The sequence below is a fragment of the Condylostylus longicornis genome, unplaced genomic scaffold (genome assembly GCF_029603195.1).
Source record: "Condylostylus longicornis isolate FDR11 unplaced genomic scaffold, ASM2960319v2 ptg000001l, whole genome shotgun sequence".
Classification (NCBI taxonomy): domain Eukaryota; kingdom Metazoa; phylum Arthropoda; class Insecta; order Diptera; family Dolichopodidae; genus Condylostylus; species Condylostylus longicornis.
This window is the reverse complement of record NW_026577970.1, coordinates 1,126,594-1,139,595: the sequence shown is the minus strand read 5'-3', so window position 1 is coordinate 1,139,595 and position 13,002 is coordinate 1,126,594.

Sequence of the window (13,002 nt, the reverse complement as noted above, 5' to 3'; positions counted from 1 at the left end):
AGTATTAAAAGATTAACATATTTTTCTAACGAACTGAATAAGTTCGCTTATCTAATTTCAAATCTTTTTAAACATGCGTTTTACTTATATGAATTATGACTAACATGAACATTTCAATATGAAATGTAGAAATGAATATGTGCGGATGTTTTATTTTCAACTTGAGACGAAACTGTACAAAAACTAAAATTCATTTTCATTTTAAAAATGTATACTTTATGATCTCTAGAAGTTCAATTTGTTGGTTATAATGTTTTTAAGGTTTTTTTTAAACTACTGAAAAAATTAATTTTTTATCGACCGCATTGTGTATACAATAAGAAAAGCTATGTGATGGCACCAAATTTTGGATGTCGAGCTTTCGGTAGGAACACACTTATTATGCTTTCCTCCAGAGTAGGGAAGCGTAAATAAACTACTTTTAGCAACATGTCGATTTCTCGGTCTGTCAGTCTGTTTGTGCACGCGTGCATCTTAAGTTCGGCTGAACCAATTTTAATGAAATTTTATATTTAAGTTTGTTTGGACTATGATACGATTGTTCAATTTTTGGGGTATATCAGGCCCCGGGAAATGGGCCGTTTAACGGATCTGTTTTATATTTTTGATCACTTTAAAGAAAATATTCAACAGATTTACTTGATATTTCATATATAAGTTTCATATAACGTGAAAGCTCCTAACTTTTAGAAGAAATCAGATGTTTCCAAGACTGTTGGAGGAGATCAAGAAATCACCGATTTTACAGTTTTTATCATATCTACGGAATGAATTGATGAAATTTCTTGAAATTTAATATTTGAGTTCTGGTTGTTACCAGGAGCTACTGAGGAATTTCGTTTTCCTAGGGATATTACCTAAAAGCTTAGTAGCGTCTTTAAAATTGTAAAGTTTCAAAAACGCAGTTTCATAATCTTCTGGAAAACTTTTACTAATCTAGACAATATACATTGCGGTCGGTTATGTGCTGACTAGATTAGATTTTTCTTTTTGTATTATGGAAAGTGTTTAAAATTTTAAGTAATAACTTTTATTGTCAAAAATGTAGATAACATATTCTGATAGAAAACCCTAAATTTGTATACAATTACTTTGTATATTTCATTTGTATAGTGTACGTAAATATTTTAGAATGAAACTAATTGTTCATGGGCGTGTTTACTAAATGGGGTGGGTTTACTAAATTTCTGTTTGTAAAATTTTTATGTACAGATTAACCCTCATTTAGCTTTATTTTCCATTTGTTTGTTCGTTTACTTATATTGTTACTTTCATATTTTTTTTGTCGATTCTCCAACATTATATCCTACCGCCAATATTGCTGTATCGTCGTCAAATGTAGCCACAGTTATATCTTTTAAATCTGACAAATCACTTGTTAAATTAAGGCACACCAACTCTAATTTTCCTAAACGTGGAGTACTCGTCGTCTTTTTAAATCGAAAAAGTCTGCCAGGTAAATATTATTCAAGTAATTTAAGTATGTGAGTATTTTTCTCACATTTGAATAATGAACCGTCGTACCAAAACTTATTGAATTCCTGGACCACGTCCAGAAATATTGTCCAACATATTTGCCTTGCTTCAAACGCCTTTTCCACAATATTTGTTATTCTGTGTACTTCGTTAATTGTTGCATGCTTTGTTTTAAAACTAAACTTGGAAAAAAATTTTTATCTTCTATTATCTGCATCAGTCTTCTTAACAAAAATTTTCCAATAAGTTTTTGATAAAATTGGTAGCGGAAAAATCGGTCTATATGACTTTGTCTAGTTGAAGGAATTACACGGTTTTCCTATCATAATAACTTGCGCTACTTTCCAAGCAATAGAATTATGCATGGGGTATATTTCATTGCTACATTCATCATTTTTTTCAGAAATCCCAATGTCCCTCTCGGCAATTCAATTATTATGTCAGCAGTGATGAGATCAAAACTTGGGGCCTGACTCTGTTTACAAAAATTTCTTTTTATATAAATAGAGCAATAGTATTTTCATTCATTACAAAATCGTCTACATTCACAAGAATTTAATTCATTTGTTGAAAAATTCCTGTAAATGTAGAAAAAAGTGATCAGCAAATAATTTAGTTGTACCCTTATTGCTTTTTCCCATGCTCTATCATGTTACTTTCGCAACAAATGATTTGTACCTTTAATTGCCGATAAGCCCTTTATATAATTTTCGTATGATACTAATTAAAATTTCCTATTTTTGAAAGTGTTTGAGAAAGTTTTCATAATCTTCTTTTTTGTACTGTTAATTCATTTATAGCCTTAGGATAATTGTTTGATACAGATTTAATAATATCATATTTGAAGCTTAATCTGTGCCTGTGTTAACTCCGCGTCTTATCTGTGATTTCGCTCTGTTATCGAAAATATCGAAAATCGTTACGAAAAGCTTTCCTTATTTCCTGGTCCTAGTTGAACTCATTGTAGAACCCCGATGCATTTGTTTAGCATTATAGTCACCTTCAATTTGTACTTTCTACTTACAATACAATTAGCGTTCTACATAGCAATTCGTATTTTATTACTACTTTTATGACAATTTTTATAAGGAGAACTCAACTCTTATTGTGTTATCTACATATTATCAATTTTTTTGTTGTCAGCATCTTTTCTTAAAACTATATATAAAATTTAAAAAGTTTAAGTTCAGTTTTTTAGTAACGAAATGTTTATTTTATTTCAACATTTTTATTATTTTTATTAATTTCAATATTTTTATTATTAATTTTTAGCACTTTTCTAAAAATTTTTGGAAAAAAGCACTTTTTTTCACTTTAGTTCCTTGTCCCTTCCATCCGTCAGTGCGTCCGTACGTGCCTCTGTCCGTGTGTCTGTTTACAAAACTTCTACGCTCTTGAAGTTCGAAAGCTGAAATTTTATATGTGCATAGATCTTTACTAGAAACTTATTTCCGTGGAAGAAAATTTTTACTTATCTTCCTCCCTCTACAAGTTATATCCCCTTAAAACCCTAAGAGCGGCATTTTTTAAGTATTTATTGCAGTGAAACCATAAGCATTTTTCAAATCAAAAATAGTGACTAGATTCTTCTATCGAAATTTGTATTTGTGAAACCGCAAGGTTTTTCAAATTTCTATAAACGCAAAAAGCTAACGGTAAATTCCACGCCATTAAAAAATATAATTATTTTTCTAAACTCAGACAATGTTAACCCCTTTTAAAGTTAATTTTTGCTTTATTTCAAAAACAGCATAAATCATTCATCCTAAATATATGCAATTCTAGAAATAGTTTCAATTTAAATATAAAATACAATTCCTGTTTAAGAAAAAACTAGGTTATTTTTATTATAGATCATTTATATCACATTTACCTCTATGAATATTATAGGGTTTTTTTTAGTTGTAGAATGATAACTATTATTATACCACTCCCAATTCTGAATTCTAACTAGAATTCTGCTTAACTAAATAAAGCTTTTTTTTCTTTCTTAAAAACTCTTTTATATTCACTTTACTTTTACTTATATTAAGCCTTTTACATTTACTTATATTAATTGTCTGTTATTAATATTTTAAAATTTCCTATTTGTGATTGGTATTCCCTCAATCATTCAATTAATGTTTGGTTGTTTCTTTCCTCAACATAGTAAGCGATTTCAAATTTGGAGAATTTCTATAAGAAGGTAAGGAAATTTGATTTAGAATTAGTGTGTAAATCTAAATGTATAACCCGTTCAATATCTTCAGAAGTTTTAGTAAATTTAAATTTTTCCTTTATTGAATTCCTATAGTATTTTACTATATTACAAGTGGCACAGTTATTAATGTGACAGTTGTATAATTTTTAAATATGAACCTTGAGGTTCGGAAAGTATATATGGCGTTTTGAACTTTCATACTTATTTAGTTATTTAAAAGTCTGGTCTTCTGTTTTCATGTCCTTTGCATTTAATTCCCTTAATGTCACTAAATAATTCTTTTATTTTTTATTGTAAAGTATTACATTAATCGTCAGATAAATCGCTATAAATTCCTATTTTACCTAGCTTTATGCACATTTTCAAAATGTCAGATAAGTTATATCGTAAATCTTGAGAATTTATGTATATTTTTCCATTATAGTAATATGAATGGTTTCTGTTTTCTAAGTTTTTTCATTTGTCAATATGATTTGTGTTTTGAATCTGGTCAAATATAGTATTTCATGTTTTCCTAACATTTCTTTACTTTAAACTGTATTACTACACCAACACTTGTGTTATTGTAAAAAATTTAGGCTTTTATTGAAACAAATGCAAGTGATAAACAAGCTAAAATAATTTTTTTCTAAAATTTTATACATAAAAATTTTTTTATATATTTAAAGTTTTTTCCCTAAAAGTTGTTTAATAAATAGAATAAAAATATGAAAATGTTCAATTCCACGTGTGCCAGATTATATCCTAGATGATTTGCCATCCAGGATATAGTCAATGTTAATATTATACTCCCCCAATTTGAGTAACCAACGATAAAGTTTTGGATTAACGTTTTTGCCTTGTGTTTTAAAATGTAACCATTTTAATGGATGTTGGTCAGTAAGTAAGTCAAATTTAACACCGTATTGGTAGGGTCTGAAGTAATTAGTCGACGTAACTCTGGCCAATAGTTCCTTTTCAGTGTCCGAATATTTTCTTTCATGCTCATTCAAAGACCTGCTTGTAAAACACATTGCATCAAGATATTTAAGTATTGAGGTTTCAATTATTAATTTTTTCAATTTTGCAAATGATTTTATATTGTAGTTTGAATCATTAGTGTTAACCTTCTTGTTTTTCTTAAGATACTGTGTCATTGGTTGGGCTACCCTCGCATAATCTCAAATAAATTTTCCATAGTAGAATACATACTTCAGAAAGATTTAATTTGTCTTTGAGTCTTAGGTAATTTCAGTTTACGGATATCCTAAATCTTTTTTGGATTGGGTCTAATTCCTTCGGGTGTTAGATCAAGGCCTAAATAATTAGTTTCTCTGGAAAAAAATTACATTTATTAAATTGAATCTTTAGATTAAAATTCATGTATTTTGTTAAAATTAGTTTTATGCTGTTAATATGTTCAGCTAGTGTTGTACAGAAAATCAATATGTTGTCGAGGTAAACAACCAATTTTATTTATAAAATCTCTAAAAATAAAATTCATTAGACGCTGAAAAGTTACTGGAGTATATTTTTCAGGCCAAACGACATTCTTATGTATCCATAGTTCCCCATATTAGAAAATACTTTTTTTTTCTATTCTTCTCCCTTACCAAAATTTGGTGAAAATCCTTGGCAAGATCAAGGGTGGTAAAATATTGTGCCCTGCCAATATGTTTATCTAGTATTGTCCCAATATTGGAATAGGAAATTTATCGTCCACTGTCACTTCGTTGAGCTTACGGTAGTCAATCACGATTCTCCATTTTTTCTGTTGAATTTTCAATTTTTTCTGTTGAAAACAAAGGACTATTATAAGGTGAATTACTTTCTTTAATTATTCCCTGTTTAAGCATGTCAGATATTTGTTTCGATATTTTTTGTTCGTGAATCTACAGATATCTATATATTTTATAATATGGTCGCCTATTGGTGGTTGCTATTATTTGATTTTGAATTTCAGTCGTATCAGTCAAATAATCGCATTCTTTACAGAAGAGATCCCTATAACTATTAAGTAATTTAATTAAATTGGTCTTTTCTTCGGAATTTAAAGACTTTGTTAAAGTTTCAAAATCCGCGGTATTTATGGTGCTATAGTCTAATTTATTGATGTATCTCATTTACATCACAAGGAAATTTATTTAAAAATTCTATTTTATTATTATTTATTTCTAGTACTTCGTTTTTTATATCAATTATTGCATATTCATATGCAATTAATGCATTCAGAAGATTACCATCGAAAGTTTTATTACTGAATTTTGATAATTTACATATCATATCGATTTCATCGTTAAATTCTATGGGCAAACTTTTTTATTTCTTTAGTGCCATAAATATTTTGATTTATAGTGCTAAACTTAAGAGAGTTTTTAATGTTGTATCTTTTATAATTAGGTAATTTATTTAAATCTATAACAGTGGTCGAAGATATATTTAAATGTTTAATAAGTCTAAAATAATTTTAGTTTTTCACTAATTACGTTATTTCAACTACCGGTAAATTCGGTTTTGAAGAGCTGAAGAAAATTTATTTCACCCTTAACATGATGTACTTCCATAATGGTTCTTGGTGCCTACTTGTGGTGGTCCACTATATAATTATTATTGAATCTGATTTATTTATAATTATTATTAATTATAATGAACCTGGTTTTCCCGAATTATTGAAAGTATTATTATTATTATGACTGTAGTTATTAGCATGGTTATTGTTACTATAATAATTAAGCCTAGTTCATCCTGAGTTATTTGAATATCCCGAAAACCTATTACCATTTTGAGAATTAAAATTTCTGGGGTTATAATTTTGATTTGAGTTAAAACTTCTGTTGTTATTTCTTTGAATGTTATTATCTTTATTTTTGTCATCAAACCGATTGCTATATTAATTATTGTTGTTACTTTTTTCTCTAATTAAATTTGAACTTATTAAGGTATTATACTCGTAAGCTTTTCTTATGTTTTCAATATTTTTAGATTTATATATTGACGCTAAACTTGCCTCGATATTATTTAAAAAAATTCTTAAAACTGCTATTCATTTGTTTTAGGACTAAACTTATTAGGTTTATTTGTATCGAACTCGTATTTTTCATTTAATTTTCCTAATATAATTTTTAACTTATTAAAAATCTAAGTCTCCGAAATCATAGAATGAACTCTTATAGGTAAAGATTTCTGGTAAAGCTGATGGCCATGTCTCTCTAACGCTAGAGTTGTTGACTAGTATTTGTTTGATATTTTCCCAGGTTGCATCTTGTTTTAGCGTTCTTAATACTTCCAAGGCTGTATTTTATTTATGGTTGTCCGTTGAAAAACATTTTGCTTCAAATTAAGATTGTTATTAAATAGAGACAATATTTTATCTACAGCTCAGAGAAATGACGATAAAACATAATCGTCATCACTTCTAAATTCGTGGATACGTTGATTTTTCTGGTATTTCGTAAATTTCAAGTCTTTCACTTTTTGTTTTTATACTTTGCACTTCGTGAAGGGTATATTCACTTTGGTATGGAGTTTGTAACCATTTGGCACGGACATGTATATATATTCTTGCTCAGCGTAAAATTCTGCGTTGATTGAGACATGTCCGTCCGTCCGATCACGCGATAACTCAAAAACGAATGATGCAATCGACACCAAACTTTTACAAGTTTTTTCTTTTGTGCCAACGACGGGTGCTATTTTAATTGGATCAATTTAGCCAACGGGTATGGGTATCTGCCATACAACTCAAAGAGTTTTTTTTTTAAATATTTCAAAAACTATTAGAGAAATTAATTTCAAATTTTGTAAAGGAGTGTCCAATTACGTTCCACATATTACATTCTGAATTTTAATGGAATGGCTGCACTGGTTCGAGTGGCTGCCATATACATAACTCCGAAAATTAATTTTAAATATTTGGAAAAATATTTCGGATCAGATATAACTCCGACGTTTTGGCAAAATGGCTTGACAGGTTCGAGTAGCTGCCACAGAGCTCTAAAAGAAAATTTCAAATATTTTGAAAAAATATTAAGGGTAGATTCATGAAAATCGGCAGTCGTATGGCCTCTTAGATCAGATATATTTCTCAAGTTTTGGTGGAATCGCTTGGCAGGTTCGGGTAGCTGTCATACAACTCCGAATGTTAGATATAAATATTTGGAAAAATATTAATGCTAGATTCATGAAACTCGGTAGTCGTGTGGCCAATTTCACGTCAAATATATTTCTGAAGTTTTGGTTGAATTGCTTGACAGGTTCGGGTAGCTGCTATACAACTCCTAAAGAAAATTTTAAATACTTTGAAAAATATTAAGGCTAAATTCATGAAACTCGACCGTCGTGTGTCCATTTACAAGTGAGACATAATATCCGTGAAATTTCTATTGAGTTTGACAGGTTTAAGTAATTGCCATTTAGCAATCAAGGTCATTTCTAAATATTTTAAAAACAAATTTTTAAACTCAGGTTGTCAAAGTGCAGGGCATTATTCAGTCGGTTTTTACTGACTGAAACGTTTTTACTTGTTGAATTTTGTTTTGGCATTCAAGATTTTTTTATTATTTTTAGCGAGATGTATTAGATGTCCAGTAGAAATCTGATGTACTTAGCACAAAAATGTTCCTTTAAATTTTATGAATTGGTCTTTGAATTTAACTGTCTTTGATTTTATTCAGTTTATAAACTGCCTTTTAATTTTATTTAATTATTTATAACTGTAAATTATAACTATTTTAGATTTTTAAATTATTTTACGAAATATTTTCTTTCTGTTAAAATTTAAACTTTAGTTTAAATAATCTTATAAATTTAAACTTATAATTAGAAAGATTTCATCACGAAACTAACAATCTTTGGATAGCAGAATTGCCATTCTGCGCCAATTATGTAAATTCTACTTTTTCGTAATAAAAAAAAATAAAACACAAAATTTGAATTTTTAAGTTTATTATTTTACTTTGACTTTATTATTTGGAACAACAATAAAACTTAACTTAATAATAATTTTTTATTAAAATTAACTAATTAATACTAGGTACTAATTGAAAGAATAAATTGATTAGTCAACAGTAATTATTTTAAGTGTACAATATTTTGTTAAGTATGTAATTTAATGTATATACACATTTATAATAAAATTGTGAAATAAAGGTTGGTATGGGTCCCATTTAGTTCACATTTCTAACGTGTTATACTGGAAAAGTTATTAAATGCCCTCTGAGTTAATCATAAGCTCTGCCAGCAAATCTGACTCTCACCTTCCAGAAGGAAGGGAACATAATTAACTGCCGGTTGCTTCCTGGGGACACACTTCGGTGTGGTTGACGAGAGCGGGTGAATGTACCTCAGGTGGTAATCCAATTACATTGGAGAATCCACCCTTTTCGGAAGTCGGCTCTACGGATTCTGGGGAGAGCCATTTATTGTATGTAATGGACCCATTCAGGAGGAACGCAAAGATTTGCTCCTTTCAACTGTAGAATGGCCAAAAAAAAGAGAAAATTCAACTGTGGAAGGTATACCATCGGACGTACCGAGCCCACTAAACACAAAAGATTCGAGTACAACCAAAGCTCAAGGCAAAGGAAATGTAAATCAAGGTGCTGAAATACATAAAAGAACATCAGAATTAGAGTAGAAACTAAAAATGGAAATGTATACTAGTGCTATGTGAAATAGGAGCACTATGCCAAGAGGTAGTACACTGAGTTAAAATCCAGTTACACGTCAAACACAATATAGAGTTACATACTCTATAGATGAGGAAGAACTCATGCGAGAAAAGGATTCGTTCTCAAGCCTCAGTGGTCCATATATTATTCTTAATATTTTTCTTTCTCAAATAGATATCAGCTTGGATTCTGACACCTTCAGCGTTCAGTATTCGTACCCATACGTTAGAACCGCTATTATTAGTGTTTTGTATACCTTAAGTTTACTGGATCTTGATAGAATTTTCGATCTCATAAGTTTCGAATGTGCGAAATAGCATTTATTGACAGCATTTATGCGATCTTTAATAGCCAATGAACAATCACCTACGCCAATAATATCATGACCAAATCCTTAAACTATGTGATGCCTTCAAATTTATACTCTGCAATCTCCAAGTTTCGCATATTGTTCTGAGATCTGGCATTAACAAAATATTTAGTTTTTTCCTTGTTGATTGAGAAGAATAGGTCTTTTATACTTTCATCTAGTTTTCTTAATGTATCTTTTATGTCGCGTAAATTTTTTGCAATTATAGCAATATCGTCTGCAAAGGTACAGATTAGGACCGATTTAGTGAATATTGTCTTTCCAGTATCAATTTCTCGTATTGTATAGTGGATCATTAAGTTAAATATCAAAGAAGAGAGCGCATCACCCTGTTTGACATCTGACTAAATGGTAAATGGATCCGTTAATTTACCCTGAATCAAAAACTCTCGCATTTATATCTTCAAACGTGATGCATATAGCTTCTCAGGTATACCTAATATGTATCTGCAGAAATCCATATATTTTGCCTTGGCCTTGCTGTCAAATGCTTGCCGAAAATCAATAAAACGACAATGACGCAGTTGATTTGTTGACGTGGATGTTCTAAAGCCGCATTGATAAGCGATTTTCCTCAGAAAAATTGCTAAGACGTGCGTATACATTTCTATTAATGCGTATAATACATTTCTAAAAGCTTTGTGCGCAACGTTTAGTAAAGAAATTTTACGGGAGTTTCCACATAATCTCTTACCTCCTTTTTTATAAATTGGAAATATTACACTACGTAGCCATGCATTAGGAATAGCTTACCTTTCTAACCTACCTTTCTGCAGGTGGCTCTTCTATGATATTCTCTGTACTAAAAAATTGAGGTATGCTATTAGCTGCTTCGTAATTCATTTCATCTGGAATTTTATTTAACAATTTTACTTTAAATGTTGTTATAAAACTTCTTTATTCGTTTTTTATAATTTTCTTCCATTTTTCTTATTTTGTTATTAAGCTCATCTTTTTTTTCTTTTTTATGACTTTGTTAGCTTCTTTTCGTAAAATCTACGAATCTAGTTCCTATGCTTATATACTTTCTAAACTCCTATTCTTCTTTTCTTTTTTTTCTCTTTCCTATGCTTATATACTCTTGTGGAAGGCTACCAAGAAAATAAAGCAGCCTGTCAAGCATTTTGCGCCTATTAAAATAAAAATGGTACTTGGGCAAAGAGTGACGAAGATAAGGCAAGTGCGTTTACTGATCATTTACCTGACATATTTATGTCACACGCCAATAAAAATATGTTGGAGAGTCAGGAACAAAGTTTCATTAAGCGAGGCGTAGCTATTCCAATTATCAGTAAAAGAGAGGTTGCTGCGGAGATCAAGTCTCTTCGATCTAAAAGCACCAGGATTTGACTTGATCACATCTAATATACTAAAGCAACTACCAAAAAAGGAAATTACAATGCTTACGTGTCTTATAAATGTCTGTGTAAAGTTCAAATACGTACCTGGAATTTGGAAAGTTGCAGAAATAATTATGCTACATAAGCCTAGCAAACCATTAAACGAAGCAGCTTCTTACAGACCAATCTCGTTGTTGCCGATTTCAAAATTGTTCGAAAAATTAATGCTAAAAAGACTTCAACTAATAATTGAAAATAAAGATTTCATCCCGAATCATCAGTTCGGCTTTCGAAGAAAACACTCGACGATAGATCAAATTTATCCAATTTTTGACTAGAGAATTCTCTCGAAGAAAAACAGATATGCTTTGCCATATTTTCGGGCGTAGCCCAAGCATTTGATAAGGTTTGGCACTATGGGTTAATAAATAAACTGAAACAATTACTGCCGAAGCAGTATGTTCAACTACTCGATTATACTTATTGATAAGGTATTTCGAATTAAACAAAAAGAAGAATATTCTTCGCTTAGGGAGATTGGGTCAGCTGTACCATAGGGAAGCATATTGGGATCAATATTATAATATTTTTATCAATATTATAATATTGTGTACTTCTGATATTCCATAAATAGAGTTTGTGACAACGGCAACATTTTCAGATGATACTGCAATAATTGCAAAAGGAAAAAATTTAAATGAGTCAACTAATAAATTACAGAGAACCAGTAATGAAATCTTAAGATGGACTAAAAATGGAACATAAAATTTAACGAGGTGAAATCGATCCACGTGAACTTCGCCAATAGGAAAATGAATAATTTTCTTTCAGTCTCAATCAATGATGTCGTAATTCTACATACAAATTCAGCGAAATACCTGAGTATAACGTTAGAAGCCAAGATCAAATGGAAGGAGCACATAAAGAAAAACAAATCTCATCTAGAAGAAAAAAAAAAGAGAATTCAAATGGCTTCTGGGAAGGGATTCGTCATTGTTAATATAAAACAAAGTTTGGATATATAATCAAATATTTAAGCCAGTCTGGGCTTACGGTATTCAAATGTGGGGCTGCGCAGACACACATTCAATGTATTCAAACATTTCGAAATAAAATATTATCGTAGCGTATACTTTTTTCCTTTAGAACACTTTCACTGTGTTGTAATCGTTTATGTTACTTAAAATTACTGGTGGAGGCTTGTGTTTTGCTCCCTTATCAGGCTCAAGATATGATGTCACATTAAATTTACAGTTGTATTTTCTGAAGAGTTTTGTTGATTGTTGTTACCTATCTCTGGAGAGCTTCCCGCTTTCCTTTTCTTTCTCGGATTCATTTGAACTTTCCATTCCATTTCTTTGGCTAATTGTGTGTTGCTGTTTTTTTGACATCGTGAGGACAGAGGACGATATGAAAATTGGTGTTCCCGGTTGTTGTATTTTTATGGCATCAGGAGTGGACTTCTGCAACCTGGCTGTCACTCTGCTCTTTTTAAATGGATCTACTGTTGATTCTTGAACCAATGCTTCATTCCTGGACTGTATATCCTGATGTTCATACTTTGTAGATATCCGATGACTTACTAACTGTAAAATGCTGTTTCTCGATGATCTGTATAAATGCAATAAGTGATCCGCCCAGAATCCACGGGATCAACCCCCAAAGACGATGGATTCTCCAGAGCAGCGCTTGGGTTTTTCAGGCGATGTCGAACAATGCCCGTGCATCTCAACTGGAAAGCTGATTATCGTGCCAGCCACTCGAAGTTACTTACTAGCGCCAGTCTAGTTAACAATCAAAACTTTGTTAAAAGACTTAAACTTACGAGACCTCTCGAGTTAGCTTAACGTTTTTTATCTGAAACAACAAGTACCTAGTACGATGTAGTGGCAAATCAAAAACGAATAAATTTTTAAAAAAGGCAGACCAAAATTAACGGTTAGTCGTTTTCGACTCGTTTTATTGATT